The 17880-nt window shown below is 35.3% G+C and overlaps 1 long non-coding RNA gene across 1 annotated transcript in view; it reads right to left on the reverse strand.

The window, feature by feature from the left end:
* Nucleotides 1-3772: 3772 nt before the first annotated feature.
* Nucleotides 3773-17880, reverse strand: part of LOC145252610 (uncharacterized) — a 188389-nt gene continuing 174281 nt past the window's right edge. The window contains exon 2 of the long non-coding RNA XR_013863633.1: nucleotides 3773-4813. This is a non-coding gene — a long non-coding RNA (uncharacterized LOC145252610). The remainder of the gene's footprint in view (nucleotides 4814-17880) is intronic.

Here is a 17880-nt window from a genome sequence, read left to right on the forward strand (position 1 = left end):
GAACAAGTGGGAAGGACAGTACACTCGGAATTATGCAAACAACTGCATCTCGAACGCACAGATAAGTAGTACAAACATAAGCTGGCAACAGTACTTGAAAACAAGAATAAAAAAACTCGTATGGGACATGGACATACAAACTGATAAACCCATCCAAGCAAGAAGACCGGATGTCGCAATAATCAACAAGAAAGAAAAGTTCTGTAAAATCGTAGACTTTGATGTTCCAGCTGACCACGGGTGAATATCAAAGAAAAGGAGAAACGGAGCAAATACACAGAGCTAGCCAGAGAGCTGAAAGGGATATGGAAAATGAAGAAAATCAAAATAATACCTATAATAGTAGGAACACTAGGAACAATCCCGAAAAACTTTCAAAAAAGAATGGGAGAAATTGGAATCAGAGGAATGACTGGAAAAATACAACGAACAACAATAATGAAAACAGCTGAAATATTAAGGAAAACCCTTGAATGTTACACACACGAACCACAAGCGCAGGCCAAACTTCTGTAGAGACAAAACATGAAGCGCTACATGAAACCAAGAACATTGAAGCCGCATACCTATAAGTTCTCTACTCCTCATCCCCACATTACCACATCACTGCCCCCCCCAAAAAAAAAAGAGTGAGACCGGATAACCAAGTAGAGTCAATGGGGGAAGGAAAGACCGAGGAGTAAGCACTGACCAGACCTCCGCTGTATAAGTGTGAAGAGAACTGGTACCTAGGGGAGGTTTATTGCCACTCAAATTCCAGTGAAGACCAATGGCCGCTGGCAACGAGAAATAAACGGCAAGCAGCTGTTGCGATAATGCAAATTTATTTGCAAATGTTATCGAAAGAGGTGGAGAGTACTGGAAATCTGGGGAGACTTGTTGTCACTCAGCTTCCAGAGAACACCACAGGCTGTATTCAATGAGATCTTTGATGACCTGTGCGAAAGCTTTTTGTGAACCAATAATAATAATAATAATAATAATAATAATAATAATAATAATAATAAAAGCGAATATAATATAACATTAAGCGTAAATAATTATATGTTTGGCGCAACAATTGCGTTAGTTAAAATATCCAATGTGTTCGCGTTGTAAGAGGATTAGTATGGTGAAATTATAGGCAGTAATAATCATCCCTTTTCCTGATTGCGAATGAGGATTGGTTTCTCCTATTGAATGAGTGAATTAATTTTACATCCAATTGAATGATTTGGATTAAGATATGTAAAATAATAACTCATACTTTTAAAATCGGTTGATTTAGGAATATAATTTCAAATGTAAGAGTGATAATTCCAGGAAAAAAGGAACTTATCTAACTTGTTTTTGCCGTATTAATGGGATGAATTAAATTATCATCTAGTGCTTTTTTAATTAAATAATAAATATTCTAATAGTATTTACAGGATGAAAATTTATAGGCCTATATTAATAGTAATTGTCTGTATTTTTGAGATGAGTTGTTTTCATTGATCGAGATTGTCGGACTGACTTCCTCATCTTGGTTGTTATTGTCACAACGTTTCGGCCGTTTTGCCCTCCGGCCTTCGTCAGGTGAACGGTTTGTTAGGAGTCTCGAACCCAACCCTTTATTATTATTACGGGGGTACCGTGTTCGGACTCCAGCTAGGCTTTGGGACATAGTTGCTGATTCTCTGTTTTTCAATGTTACTTTTTCACTGCCTTCGTTCAGGATTGAACTCAGCACCTTTGGGTAACTGTAAACTTTGATACAACGTCTAGGACCACTCAGCCATATGTCACTAGGCCTATATTAATCTAATACGAAAATTTATTTACGAGAGAAATAAATGTGTATTGTTGTGAGTTGGATATGTTATGTGAGTAATTTTAGTTTTATGAATTAAGTTAAGAAATTTCAAGGGGCTAATGAATCTGATTGAATTTAAGGGCTTTTATTCTTAATATTTTATGAATCGAATTTCCTAGAATTTGTGAAGAACATCTAGCCTTTCATTTGAACCTAAATACGAAATCTTGGAAGTATTACTGAAATCTTAAAAATCAAATATGGCGCTATAAAATATCATTGATGGTTATTCCTCACAAAAATACTTTAAAATGCTCAAAATAAATTGAAATATGAGGAAAATGTTTTTAATTGATGTCTTATACTTATTCATTTTTTTTTTACCAAAATCGGGAGTATCTGAATGTTCACGATAATATAACCTACATTACGATTCCTTACACCTAGTAGTTCAGTAACCAAATTCATAATGATGGGCCCATTAATTTAGGAGTGAATCCTTTCATACAAATATGTAAACACATAAATGTACATAACGTCTAGCTGAAACCACTATCAATAATTTCCCCCACTCTTTATCTGTGCTTAAACCTAAACGTAGATTCCATGAGCAAAGCTTCTTTCTTAGAACTGCACACCTGTGAAACTCTCTTCCATTTGCCTGCTTTCCAGCTCACTATAATATGACCGTATTCAAGTCCAATGTAAACAAGTTCTTGATGAGCCGTTTCCCTTAAGTAATCCAATTTACCAAATTTATACTTCCAACGATTACTATGATATTGTCCTTTTGACCACTGTACATACTTTAATCGTTATCCTTAAGTGGCTTCTGGACCTCGATAAATGGTTATTCCATTGTAAAAAAACAACTTTATATAAAAAGAATACCAAATTTACCGACAAAATAAAGTTCACGCATATTTTTCGTTTACTCTCGACACTTTCCACTGTTTTTTGTTCGCGCCTTTAGTCCAACCGGCGATTAAATTCTTGCTACCCTGTGAATTCAGCTCATGGTGCTTTGCCTTCGAATAAATAAATAAATAAATAAATAAATAAGATCTAACGATATACGAAAAGAAAGGGTTTAAAAAAAACGCCAACAGGTCTCCATAATTTATATTAGTGTCATGGGTCGAAATAAATTCATTTACAATGACTAGTTCGAAAAAAGAAAAGGCACAAATAAAGAAAACAAAATCGAAAGTAATGACCAGATTAGGGAAGGCGAAGGTGGAAATGGGTCTTTAAGGGTGACTGTGTATTCGTGTGTGTGTGTATGTGTGTGTATGTGTGTGTGTGTGTGTGTGTATGTGTGTGTATGTGTGTGTGTGTGTGTGTGTGTGTGAGGGGGAAAAACAAGCTGCAAAGGAGGAAGAAAGTAACAATAGGGTTTAGAAGGTTTGTCATCGCCCCCGGAATAAAAGGGAGGAGTAGAGACTACGGGTTCAGACGAAATAGGAAGGGAAAAATTTATTTTATAAGTGAAATTTGGCTCCTATAAAAAAAAAAAATGAAAAAAACCCCAAAAAACAAAAACAAAAAAAAACGGTTAGACGACGTTGTGGGCAAGAAAAAGAACTGCAATGTTGAGTAAGAGGTATATTTTAGTCAAAATGTGGCTGAACCTCAAACAAAGGTTTTTAACTTGTATATTGGGCATGGGTGAACTCTCTTTCAGATAAAAAAAAATGTTTACCACGATTGACCTTGCTGAAAGAGGGTCAACGGCCGCCATCTTTAAAATCCAACTTAACAATATTAAAATTTCGAGAAATAAAATTCCTGACATTTCCTGAAAGGTATGTCAATTAATGACAAAAATAAACGTTTTTCCTGACAAAAAGATTTTTATTAAATTAGAGATAAAAAAAACCTTTTTGATGAAAATCCACACAGTCAGTTTGACCTTTATTTTGGTGTTTTAAATTGTAATGATAGTTTATTATTAAGCATATATCTATCTAGCACCATTGTTTTCATGCTTTTTTTGGTTCTTATACAAACAAAAGGTACAGAAACAGATTAAGAATCCTTTGTCAAGGCAACAATTTTCACATTAATTCCTGACATTTCCTAAAAAATAGGTACAAAATAAGTATAATTTACAGTAATGGAATCGTCAGTTGGTCGAATGCTGGGACAAGGTTCTTGCATAACGACCACAGAACAAGTTTATGAATGGGTCAAAGAACATTTCTTGTCAGAACTAGTTAAAGGTAACTTTATCATCATCAAGATCTGGTTATGGTAATTGTTGCAGCGGAGGACTGCAGTTTGAACGGTGAATGCCATGTTTCTTGCAACTGTATCTTGTTATGTATGAGAAACTATGGTTCAAAGCCAGTGTCCTCGAAAATTTCCTTAATTTTTTTTACCAAGATCGACAATGGTTGGTGCTCCTCGTCATATTGCTGCAAATAATTAGAAACTTCCAGAAATGCTTTCTCTCTGAATCATCTGGTCTACCAAGGTTTTGTTTTTTTAGAAGAATCAGCTGAAGAGAATGCCTTAAGAAAGTTTTTATTGGAATCAAAGTTCACAAAACATGTTTTGTGATAATGCGGTTCTTGTGAAACAAGTTCAACAACATAACCTATTCTACCTTTTACAGCCATAATTTTTTTGGACTTTCCCAAAAACATTTAATACGCTGACCTTAAACTCAATAGTTTCTACATGGGAAACATCAACATTTTTTCTTTCTACCAGATTTTGTTACAGAACCACAAAAAGACAATGCTCCTTAAAGTTAAATGCACACAAACAGCGGATTGCACGGAATGGTATTTCATCGTCGGTGAACCTGTTTTTAAGGTCTATTTATTTGGGTTAGATCCAAGGCTATTTGCATTTCTGGTGAAGACGTTGACCAATTTTAATTATGAATTTCTCTCCACATTGTTCAGAAGCTCTGTTAATGGAATCGATTTCCTTCTGGCTGACGATGAATATTTTTTCATTACTGGAGAGTTCATTGTTGCAAATAGGACACTTGTCAGCATCCATAATTATCGGTACTTCACCTTTGTCAACCTGAAATTAGAATATCACAGAATATTATACATCAAAAGAGACAAAAAATAAGACATAAGAAGTTATAATTACATTTAACTTTTTGAAAACTGTTGGTTTTATCCACTTTCATTGCTGCACTTCTAATTTTTGAAGATGAGAAAGAGAGGAAGCTAGAATCTACGGCCATCTTTAAAGATGGCGGCCGTTGACCCCTTCCGATAAAAACCAATCTAAGAGCACTGCCAGGCACATAGAATACCACTGTGTGAAATTTCATAAAAATCGGCCCAGTCGTTTTTGAGTCTATTAGGAACTAACTATCATACTCACGCAGACACACACACAAACTTCCTTTTATATAATAGCAGATATTATATTTTATATATGCGTGTAACGGAAGGTAAGAAAACATCAGTACTCCCGATTTCAAGCCCAACATAAAGAGGACCAGTCGTTAGTTTTTTTTATGTTGGACTCTCTTCAACTTTTTTTATATATAATATATTATATGCGTATATTTATAGACACATTTAGTTGTTATAATAAAATGTTACATTTCATCCTAGGAGCAACACCATCATAATCACAACTTTAGAGGAAGTAGTTTCTATTTTCCCTTTAAATATCAAGTCTTCCTATCGCACCCAGTCAATATCGGCAGGAAATATACACATTATACATATATTATGCCTGCAGGTTTCGTAACTGGATCATAAACTCATAGACATAACTTAATCTTTCCCTTTTCCGATTCAAAAATAATAAAGTCTTCCCACACTAATTCCGCTCATTCTGATTGGCTGAGCTCCGACCATTCCTATATTTCGGATTACGGCATTCGCATGGTAAACGGACGCTAATGTCCCATTCAAATATGACGTCGCAATGATACCGACTTTTGATCTCTGAGTAAATTGCTGCGTTAATTTTCATACATTTTACGGCGTCAACAATATCTACACAAGTTTTTTTCGCTGTATGTATTTTTTGTATATATTCTTCCCAAATCTCTCTTTCTCTCTCTCTAACATTTTTTATATGCCAAAGAAAAAAATTACACTGTGACGCCGAAGAAAAACAACAAACGTTTTACGGCGTCAACATTATCGCCTGCTCGCTTTGTATATTTTTTTAAGGCCGAAAAATAAAAACAAACATTTTATGGTATCAACGTTATCTACAACACTTTGTATTTCCTCTCTCTCTCGCTCACTTTTTACATTTTTCCTGCCAAAATAAAAATAAATAATAAAAATGCGTCAGCATTAACTACAACAATTTATATCTCTTCTCTTTCTGTCTCTCTCTCTAGCTTGCTCGCTCACTTTATACATTTCTTCTTATGCCGAAAAAACGCCCCAAACATTTTACGGCGTCAACACTATCTACAATAGTTTATATTCCATCCTCTCTCTCATTCTCTCTCTGCATATATTCTTCCCAACTCTCCTTCTCTCTCACTCTCTCTATCTTACTCAAACTATTTTCTGTATTGATTAAAATCTATAATGAAAACAAGTTTCCCACACTAATTCCTTCTTAAAAAAATGAATTTTGTCTTTTTGTCGGAGGTGGTTTCATTTACAAAAACTGAGCCACAATGTATGGGGAGGTTAAAGGAGGAGAATAAACTAAATTCTTTAACAGGAGATTTATCAGGATAATAAAAAGCTAAACAAATTCACTTGGAGCTTATATAGGAGTTAATAAAGAGTAAAAATGTAGGTATAAAACGTTTAATAAGGGTATACATCAATTAGGGATGTTGGGTAAGTGGGAACTATTTATGCCATGGTATTTTGAAGCCTAATGCTTCTCATCAGAAGAAAAGATGCTAGATAACATAATAGGGATGCAACGAATTATGAAGGCTGTGATAAAGGAGGAGTGTATTTATTTCGACCCTTATGTAACTTTCACTACCCAATAACTTCAATTGATGTATGCCCTTATTAAATGAATTAATAAATCTATATATATTACTATATAGTTTTTATACATCAATTTTCTCTTTATTGACGCCCACACACACACACACACACACACACACACACACACACACACACACACACACACACACACACACACACACACACACACACACACAATATATTTCCAATACTTTGTGGACCAGGCGCGAACGCAGACCCCACAATTTTAAAGAACCACCGTTCTGCCAGATCAAACATACCCATTCCTGTGTCTCGATACTTTCTTCTATCATTATATGTAATCAGTTTTTTAAAATAGTCAACCATATAAGAGCCTATTCGTGACCACACACACACACACACACACACACACACACACACACACACACACACACACACACACACACACACATATATATATATATACACGAGGGGCATTCAAAAAGTAATTTCTCTTATTTTTTATTGCATTATTATGATGACTGAAACGTTTCATCTCTCTGTTGCAAATATTGACGATGTTAGATTCTTAGAAAGCAATCCCTCTCATGGACGTGAGTCAGAAGCACAGATACGTCATTAAATTATTGGCAAAAGTGCATTAGGAACGGTGGTAATTATGTAAAAAAAAAATTTCTAGAGTACAAAACGGCACTTGATTTAATTAGTACCACATCCATTTTTGTTGCTTTTTAACTGTTTGGGTTCAAATAATAGGTGGTTTTATTTTTGGAATGGCACTCATATATATAATAAACTGTGATTAAATGATTTAGTTTGGAACCCTTGCCTGATAAACGCGATAAAATATATTAGTTACGATAAATAAGTGTACGAATAACAAAGAATCCGATTAGCTGACTAGCAAACCAGTACCAAAACACGATACAACATCGATTCCATATAATAACCTGCCGATTCTTCACAAGAATGAAACACGAAAAATTCTGTATAGCTTAATTGCCATATATATATTTTAAAAACTTACTATAAACACAGATACACACTTATATATATATATATATATATATATATATATATATATATGTATATATAAGCAAAACGTAAAAAGTAAGTTTACAAGCCAAAAGCTTCTGTAAACTTAAATCGACTATAAATATTATTTATATAGTAATTCCAACAAAATAAAAAGCTCAATACAACCAAAATAGGAAATAGAGCTTGTCATAGAAGAACACAATTTAAAACTGTAAATTATATTTTACATGAAATTATTGTTAGACAGGATACTCAAATGAGAAATTTTAAGATTTCCTTTTATCCGCGAAATTTCCAAGAAATGCATTCTTTTCATCAATGGAAAGATGAGGAAATTTCAACAAACAATAAATACATGTAAAGTATAATTTACAGTTTTAAACTGTATTCTTCTTTCTCTCCCCGCCTCTCTCACACTGAGAGAGAGAGAGAGAGAGAGAGAGAGAGAGAGAGAGAGAGAGAGAGAGAGAAAGAGAGAGAGATCGCTAAAATAAATTAGAGCTCTCTCTCTCTCTGTCTCTCTCTAAGAGAGAAAGAGAGAGAGAGAGGGAGAGAGACAGAGAGACAAACAGAGAGACAAACAGAGAGAGAGAGAGAGAGAGAGAGAGAGAGAGAGAGAGAGAGAGAGAGAAATGGGGGAAATACGTAAAGACAGCGAAACAGACGCAAAGAAAGAGAGAGAGAAGTAGAGTGAAAGATAGTGACAAGCAGAGAGAGAGAGAGAGAGAGAGAGAGAGAGAGAGAGAAGAGGGGTAGAGAGAGACATAGAGACAGGCAGAGAAAGAGAGAAAGAGAGTGTGTGAGAGCGAGCAGGCCAGCACTTAAACCAAAGGGAGAGAGAGAGAGAGAGAGAGAGAGAGAGAGAGAGAGGGAGAAAGAAAGGGTAGAGAAAGACATAGAGACAAGCGAACAGAGAGAGAGAGAGAGAGAGAGAGAGAGAGAGAGAAAGAGAGAAAGAGAGAGAGTGTGAGAGAGAGCGAGAGAGATTATACATTGCCAAAGCTCTAATTTATTTTAGCGATCTCTCTTTCTCTCTCGTATGCCATATAATGTGGTACTCGATGCATATCCATTTTTTATCGTTTATTTATACGGTTTTTCAAACACTTGCTGGATTTTTCAATCTCATTAAATATAGTTTCTTAGTCTGTTCAGATGTACATATTTACGTTTGATATTGGTGTTTGTTTTATGTTTTAAGTTATTTCCGTTGCTTTTTTAAAATCTATTTTTCCATTATTACTTCTAACTATTACATCGGCCATGGGAGTAGTTACGCCGGTTAAATTATTCATAGGTGAAAATATTTTAATTTTGACCCCTTAGTACCATTTTTCTTCCGGAATAAAACCAATTAAAAAGTTTTCCACATGTCTGAATACCCCATATACTAAATTTCATGTGTATAGATAAAAAATCGTTGGGTATATAGGTTTAGAAATGTCTCCACACACACACACACACACACACACACACACACACACACACACACACACACACACACACACACATGCGCGTATTCTCACTTTTATTGATATATAGATAGATGAATTAAGTATATATAAAACAAACAAAATATATTGGTGGCTCCACTCCTTTGAATCTCTCGTTGGAATTACGATACTATAATCTCTCTTTCCCTATATATATATATATATATATATATATATATATATATATATATATATCAAGAAGTGCAAATGTCAACTGAATTAAAGGAATAAATTGTAAGATGGTGAATATGAAATTTGAAATATAGACTTTTGTCATTTATTCATTACTAGCATGGGTGCCCGGCGTTGCCCGGGTATTTGGAGATGTATGTTGAGCAAATTAAAAGTGGTCCATTTTTTTAAAAACTTTGACCCCTATTATGACCCTTTAAAATTTATTGTTTTGGGCTCAAATTAAGTTAGATTCATGTCCAATGAACCTATATCTAAAATTTCAAGTGTTTAGACCGAAAATTGTCGGAGGAGTTTGGTAGAGTTCTCAAAGGTCAAATCGTTGAACTTTGACCCGTTAATCGCCAAATTTCTGGCCGAAAACTGATCACATCGATTTTCCCAAATCTCAGTACCCTGTATATCAAATTTCGAGTCTGTAGACTAAAAATCATAAGAGTTATTTCGTAGCGAAATGTACACACACACAAACACAGATACACAGATACACAGATACACAGACATACACTTTCACTTTTATAGATATAGAGATATGCTCTGTAATTACCTTGGACTTCTTAAATAAGGATCGGTATATATATAGAAAGGAAATATAAATGAATAAAGAATATTTCTGCAGGAATATATATACTCGTATATATATATATATATATATATATATATATATATATATATATATATATATATATATATATATATATATATGTATGCGTGTGTATTGGAGCAGAGACACAAAGCTTATTATAGAAGTCTGTGTCAGTTGATATGTACTACGTATTTAAATTTGATGGTCGTTTAAAGTTACTATGGGAACAGCTGATTATGATCAAGCACAAAAAATATAACTGAATCGTTCACGGCACGCTCTTTATCTTTACCACCATCACGTTATGTATGGTTGTTCATGAATTAAGCGTTAAACTAATAGGAATACTCTGAGAGTATAATAAAGAGCAATGAGCCACAATTTTCCTTTCATGGAGTATTGTTGCCACATCTGGGCTGGTGTATCTACTGTTCAATACTGGGATGTATAACGAGCGTATATATGTATGTCTTGTATATATGTATATATATATATATATATATATATATATATATATATATTTCTGTATATATATTCTTTATTCATCTATATTTCCTTTCTATATATATACCAATCCTTATTTACAAAAGCCCAAGGTAATTACAGAGCATATAATGAATACATGACAAAAGTCTATATTCCAAATTTCCTGATGTTGACCATCTTACAATTTATTCCTTTAATTCAGTTGACATTTACACTTAGTAACGTTGAACCTAGTTTGTACCATATTGGTGACCATTTTGGGAACTCTAGGCGTTGTATGTGCTCTCCGTTTATCTCTGCATCTGTTTCAAGTCGTCTTGTAGACACACTTCACTTACCACTGGTATTTAACAATGTCGACGCACGAGATGTGTGGTTGAATATTGCGCACCTCCAGCTACAAAAATTTTTCACGCGCAGACACCCCTTCGTGGGTATCCATGGTCTATTAAAGATTGAAGGAACCTCCAATATATATATATATATATATATATATATATATATATATATATATATATATATATATATATATACGGGTATATGTATGTGTGTTGTCTATAATGAGCCTCTTTTAACTCATGAGTGTTAAACGTTCTGATATGTGATTCGTCTATTGTATTCCTTGTTGTGTGCTGATGTATCTATACATATTTTAACAATTTTTGGTTGGCACACTAGCAGAACGCATACTTCATACTTTCCATGCATCCTAAAATTAAAGGTGCTTTTCACCGAAAGTGAAAACACTCAAGCCTGAATTATATTTTGATATCATCATTTATTCCTTGCTGGGTTACTTTTCCTTTTATAGGACTACTAAGTCGCGCCCTTCTGGCTTCCATTGGCGTCCTGTCTCATAATCCCGTCCGTCCGCTAACGTGTCGCATATCGAACTGAAATGAACTACATTGAACTACTCAATGGTTGGTTGTCCTAACGCGTAGTTATAAATAAAATCGTCCAAATTTTGGGAGTCATACCCTCAACGGGGTTACTCAGGCAATTTTTAAAATTGCAGGAGTGCCCCTCCTTTAGGGGAGCCTGCGGGTATCCCAGTTTCCAGGCCTTGTGCCAAATATTGCCGATGTGGGCGGCAATTAAATATATACCCTCAATTATTATCAAAAACATTTTAACAACTTTAATGGAATGTACTTTGATGGATTCATAGCACTTGTGCCCCCTCCCACTCGATGTACATACTCTCGGCTAACCCGCCAAACAGTAAAATCGCATTCTTCATTTTTGAGATCCCTAGATGCCGGAAAGCCTTCTACTCTAATATTTTCTTCCCACAGACTGTTGAATGTTGCAATTTATTTCCTGTTTCCTGCTTCCCTGACTGTACTGACACGCAGAAGTTTAAATGTAATGTGCACAGACATCACGCTACTCAACTTCCCACGATCCCCTGTTAGACATGATCTCAAATAGTAGCTTCTAACGTCCAAGTGGCAGTATGCATTGCTCGGGGTTAAAAAAAAGTAAAGTAAGAGTCTACGTATGAGAGAGATGCAAAGATAAGAAAAAAACCGAGAGAAAGAGAGCGAGAGAGTAATAGACCGAGAGAGTAATAGAGCGAGAGAGTAATAGAGCGAGAGAGTAATAGAGCGAGAGAGTAAGAGAGCAAGAGAGAAAGAGAGCGAGAGAGTAATAGAGCGAGAGAGTAATAGAGCGAGAGAGTAAGAGAGCAAGAGAGAAAGAGAGCGAGAGAGTAATAGAGCGAGAGAGTAATAGAGCGAGAGAGTAAGAGAGCAAGAGAGAAAGAGAGCGAGAGAGTAATAGAGCGAGAGAGTAAGAGAGCAAGAGAGAAAGAGAGCGAGAGAGTAATAGAGCGAGAGAGTAATAGAGCGAGAGAGTAAGAGAGCAAGAGAGTAAGAGAGCGAGAGCGAGAGAGTAAGATAAAGCAAGAGAGACAGAGAGATAGAGAGAGATGGAGGGAGTGGAGAAGACAGAAATCATTATGTTTTGTGTTTAGTAATGACTCTTTTACTGATCTAGTTAATGACCCTATTTGATCTCATATTGTAAATAGTCTGATTGCGATCAACTTTTAGCACATCAAATCATATATGGCTTTAAACTTACATTTTCATTTTTTATGGTTGGTTGGTTTTGTTTTACGGCATGTCAACCCTTTTCAGGTTATTTAATGCCGAATCCCAAAATTTTGAAGAAAATTTTTTTAATAGAATATATTAATTGCTTTCAAGTCTGTTTCTATTTAACCCATAGTTGGGACCCTAACAGGTACTACCACTTCGGGTCAGTGTGGACCTGAGAGCAATGGCAATTAAAGGGTGGCTCCACACTCCCCAAAGCCCGCAAGCTGGGGCCTCACCACTTGATATAGTTTAAGCTCATATAGAGGACCTCATTTTTTATACTATGGAGTCACCGTTTATCAAGGCCCGGAGGCCACTCAAAGATAAGGGTTAATGAGTGTCCGGTAAGACAACACTTTGATGATGCGTGATGGTGAATAGTGGATCGAAATTAAGTATTTAAGAAGGCAGGTAAACAATAAGTTTACGTTTCACTTGAAAACAGCCGTGTTATAGTAAGCTGGGAAGCAGCTCTGTGGTATTGCGTTCCCCCATTATTATTTATATTTCACGTCATAAACTTTTAAATTCATTGAATGACTAAAAATTGATTTATTTGCTCTATCTTGTATATTGAGCAATTCTTATTTAGGTGGGATAATACTTATAGAATATTACTGCCAGTAATATCTTGTAAATCTTATAATCACAGGTTTCCATACCAGCTGATTGTTGGATAATTTTATTATGAAGTAAACGTTTATTTTTTCATTTTAAAACTTATTTCCATACTTTGTGGACCAGGCGCGAACGCAGACCCCATAATTTTAATGAACCACCGTTCTACCAGATCAAACATACCCATTCCTGTGTCTCGATACATCTTCTATCATTATATGTAATCAGTTTTTTAAAATAGTCAACCATATAGGAGCCTATTCGTGACCACACACACACACACACTATTTGCCTTTACATCATATACGTAGGTAGTGAGAAGCAGTATCTCATCGCCTTCCTACTTCCTCTTTCTCACAGAAAAGACTTTACGAGTCTTTGCCCTATCGTTATTTCCATGGTAGGTGCTTCAATCTATGCCCTCTCCTCACTGCAAAACATTAAAAAAAATATTTCTCTTTCGATAAAAGAAATCAAAGTCGTGATATGATACTATCATTGAAAAGACCGAGATTACCATATGCTGTCGTTGCTATACAGAATAATTAAAAGTAAAAATATTAAAAATAAAATCAATACATTTAATATGAAGAGTATCGAAGATTCTATTGAACCAAAGTGTTGTTAAAACTGATTTTTTTTTTATTAATCCGGCATGGAAAAATTGAATGTCTCGCTTTTAAAATTGAAAAGCAAAGTTAACATAAAATACATTACAAGTTACATACGATAATAGATTTTGTAAAGCATCCATAGATTGTATATTATTTCATTTGTGTTTTTTGAATCCTTCTGTGTTCATTTTTTTTTTTTTTGCGAACTGTTATGCTCATCTTCATAGTTGTTGTTTCATTTTGACCAACTCATCCTCTGGCCTTCTTCAGTGGTTAACCGCGATGGGAAAGAAAGGCTTAGTCTTGTTACCGTATCTCCATTAAGTACTGTTGTTCATAGTTTTTGTTGATGTCTCACCACGTTTTGACCAACTTATCCTCTATCCATTGCACCTTCAGGGCCCGTGGCGCAGTGGATAGGGACGTTGAGTCTCTACAGTTCCAGGTAAGTTTTGTCTGAAAATAGTGGCTTCAATCCTACCCAAAGCAGGCCAGAGGATTAGTTGGCTAAAACGCCGTGAGACAACAACAACTATGGAAGGCAGTAATTACTGGGATACAGTTACGAGACTCAGCATTCATGTCTCGTCGCTTCTGAATTTTTGAGATGATTGCTTATAAGTAATAAGTAAAAAACATTAATATATACAAGCAATAAGTAATAAGTATGGATATACATTAATATATAGTAATAATTAGTAATAAATAGTGATATTTACAACTAGAAATAAAAAGTAGGTTTAAGGCTCCTAAAATTCGTACCACAAAGACCCGTGGCGCAGTGGTTAGAGTACTGGGAAAAATCAATTGTAAAAGTGATATTCACCTGAAGGTTGAAGGTTCAATCGTCAGTGTGGGCGAGCGAAATATACATTTGCGAATTACTTAGGACCTCTATCCAGTCATGGCTGATGGAACAAGAGCACGCTACCCCCTGTGAAGTAAATAAAGGGTTCCGCTTGAAATTCTGTCCAAATTCCTGAGTTCGACAGAAGCATTCCCGAGTTCGACAAGATACACCTGATGGAGGTCGGAGGTTATGTCGACCGAAACGTGAAAATCACACTCACGATGAGAACAGTAGTTCGATGAATAATAATAATACGCATCTCGTCGTGATTAACAACCTGAAGAAGGCCAGAGGATGAGTTGGCCGAAGCGTGGTGAAACAACAACTATGAAGATGAAGATAATAGTCTACACACACACACACACACACACACACACACACACACACACACACACAAAATGAATATATTCATAGATTGGTCAGTAGTTGTATCCCTTGTTCCCTTAAGAGTCGTGTGGACTGGGCAAAAAGTAAATAAATAATTGCCTTTTAGGGGCCATGTGAGCTGGTCACTTAGCCTTTGACCTATTTTCTATTTTTATTTTGGCGCATTCGGCTGATATGTGTTCAACTGCATTGCAACAAAAGCCCACAGAAGGCGGTCGCAGGCAAAAGCAATTCTTTTCATGAGGTAATGCATCTGATTGTCAGAGCCATTTGTGATCAAGCTTTTCCCCAACGATTTTGAATAGAACAAGTTCTCGCTAAAGCCCCTCATTCTGTACGCTTACAATTTTCTGATGCATCAAGTCCTTATTACTTACCGAAGTTTAATTGTTAAATTAATATACACTATTATTGTTGCTTCTCTTTAGGAATACAAAGAGATTATTTTCTAATCTATTCATTTGACGATTTAGATCAAAGTTAACACCCTTATACAGCCTAGCATCACAAGTGCATTTTAGAAATCTTATTATCTCACAGAAGAAGGACCCAACGTATAAAATTGACTGTAGCTTCTTTTATATGACAGGTGTGCGTTCGAAATCAATGTTTCTGTTTAGAACACGACTGAACTATGATACTTAACTTTTACATTTGAAGTTTAATTCGAGCTATTATATATAAAAATAATTTCATAAAATCAACAGTAGATTCTCTACAGTGCGATGTAGGCTACAATGCAGTGTGAATTAAGTCACTGCGGGGAGGCATGTGAAGCTTTCTCTCAGTGGACCGTTGTAGATCCCTGACTTGAGCAGGCAATCAATCGTTTTGATTGAAAAATGGGCGATTTTACTGATTTCGATGACGATAAAGGTATTCGAAGTGAGGAACATTTGTTGATCTTCATTTAATGTCGGGCAATGTTGAGTTTCACTGCTAGTCATTATAATAATATATGATTATTGCTGTAATGGTGTGAGAAAAAATAAAATAAAATTTAAATAAAACTAGCAGTAATTTCGACGTGCAGCAGTTTTTATCCAAGAAAGAAGTCAGCGAAGAAAGTGAACATTTAAAAGAAACAGGGCAAAAAAAAAAAAATAAAATAAATAAAAAATAAAAAAAATAACAGAACAAAAGAAAGAAAAACATTGTCTGCCAAGAGATGCTGGATTGAAGGAGTAAATTGTAGATTGTCTATTTGTTATGGGGTTTAATGGTAATAAACGAAGAAACACATTATTTTTAGGAACGAAACGTATTCACATATATTACAGGCAAAGTCGAGTTGAGAATACCATTGCTCAACGGTAGGACGTTTGCATACGTTCAGCTTGATTGCGTGCCGATCTCAGACTGCCGGGCACCGGCCTTGACGCCGGAAGTGACGTCACCAACGGAAGTAATGTCATGAGATAGTCTATTAATCCCCTGGAGGGGCGTCTTCAACACAATGTGATTCTATTATTTGTATTGAACTATGTAGCACGATATTATTTTCTAAGTATGTATTAGTAATTAATAGTAAATTAGTAATTAATTTATTTCATTTAGATTAGTTCTATATTTAAAATACAATAGACATTATTTTATGGAAATGTTAATAAACTCATATACGCCGCTTGATATTGTTTTCCTATCAAAAACATAATTTCTGGCGTTACACATAAAAATATGAGATTTACCAAAACAGATCTATTGATTCTATATATTTCTCATTTCGTGGAATTTACACGGACCCTGCTAGTATATATGAATAATTACAGGATTTCTCAGAAGAAAAGAAATAGTTAATATTATTTTCCTCTTTCCATGAGGTTAGACACAAGATCAAGTGTTGGTTTGATAAAACATGTTTCTATGGAACGAATAAGATTCGAACTCGGCATGCTCAGGTTTGCAGTCCGTACCGTTAACTATTTAATTTACATCATCATCTACGTAGGTAGTGATGTAACGTAAAACAGATTTACACACGTGTTAACATGTGGATACTCGGGACCCAACACGTTGTAGACTCCGTCGCAAGGAACGCAAGAAAGGAAGAGGAAAAAATTCAACTCGCTGTTTCAGGTTTATTCCTCTTTCTCCAGCCATGCGCGACTTCTCCTATCGGCTATGACATCACCCACGTGTTTCTAACATGATCTTTTTCTTTTTCCTTCTTCCTTTCCGTAACGTCACCTTACACGCGGCTCGGTCATTTGCAATGAGAAGTGGTACCCTTTCGCCGTGTTGTATCTTTCTAACAGAAGAGACGTTACAAGTCTATCTTTGCTTTATTATTATTTTCATGGTAAGTGCTTGACTGAGTTTCAATCTATGCCCATTAGTGCAAAAAAAAAAATAAATAGAATAAAAAAAATACTTGTTTGCTAAAACAACTGTCAACAATTCCTCCTCACCTCTATCTCTGCCTAAAACTAAAAGAAAATTCCATTCTTTTCTATAACTGTCCGGCTATGGAACAAAATACCGTGGGACTACTTTCCAGTTGACTATAACATGATTGTTTTCAAGTCTAATGTGAATAAGTTCATGTCAGGTCACCTAATTATATAATTAAACTTTACACAAGTTCCACCGCAACTGATCGTCACGGTGTTGTCTCGCCATCTACGTAACGCCAATGAATTCTTATCCTAGAGTGGCTTCCTGGCCTTGATAACTGGTGGCCACTAAGTAAAAAAAAAGAAAAAATCACTATTTCTCTAACCTTATAAAGTCGTGTCATCTCCTGCGCTGACAGTAAGATTAAAACACAGACTTAATTTTCACAATTCAAAGTCGGACAAACAAATAAGTTAGTTCTCACTCAACA

Source organism: Euprymna scolopes, chromosome 29 (genome assembly GCF_053919585.1).
Source record: "Euprymna scolopes isolate OS-2025 chromosome 29, ASM5391958v1, whole genome shotgun sequence".
NCBI classification, from domain to species: Eukaryota; Metazoa; Mollusca; class Cephalopoda; order Sepiida; family Sepiolidae; genus Euprymna; species Euprymna scolopes.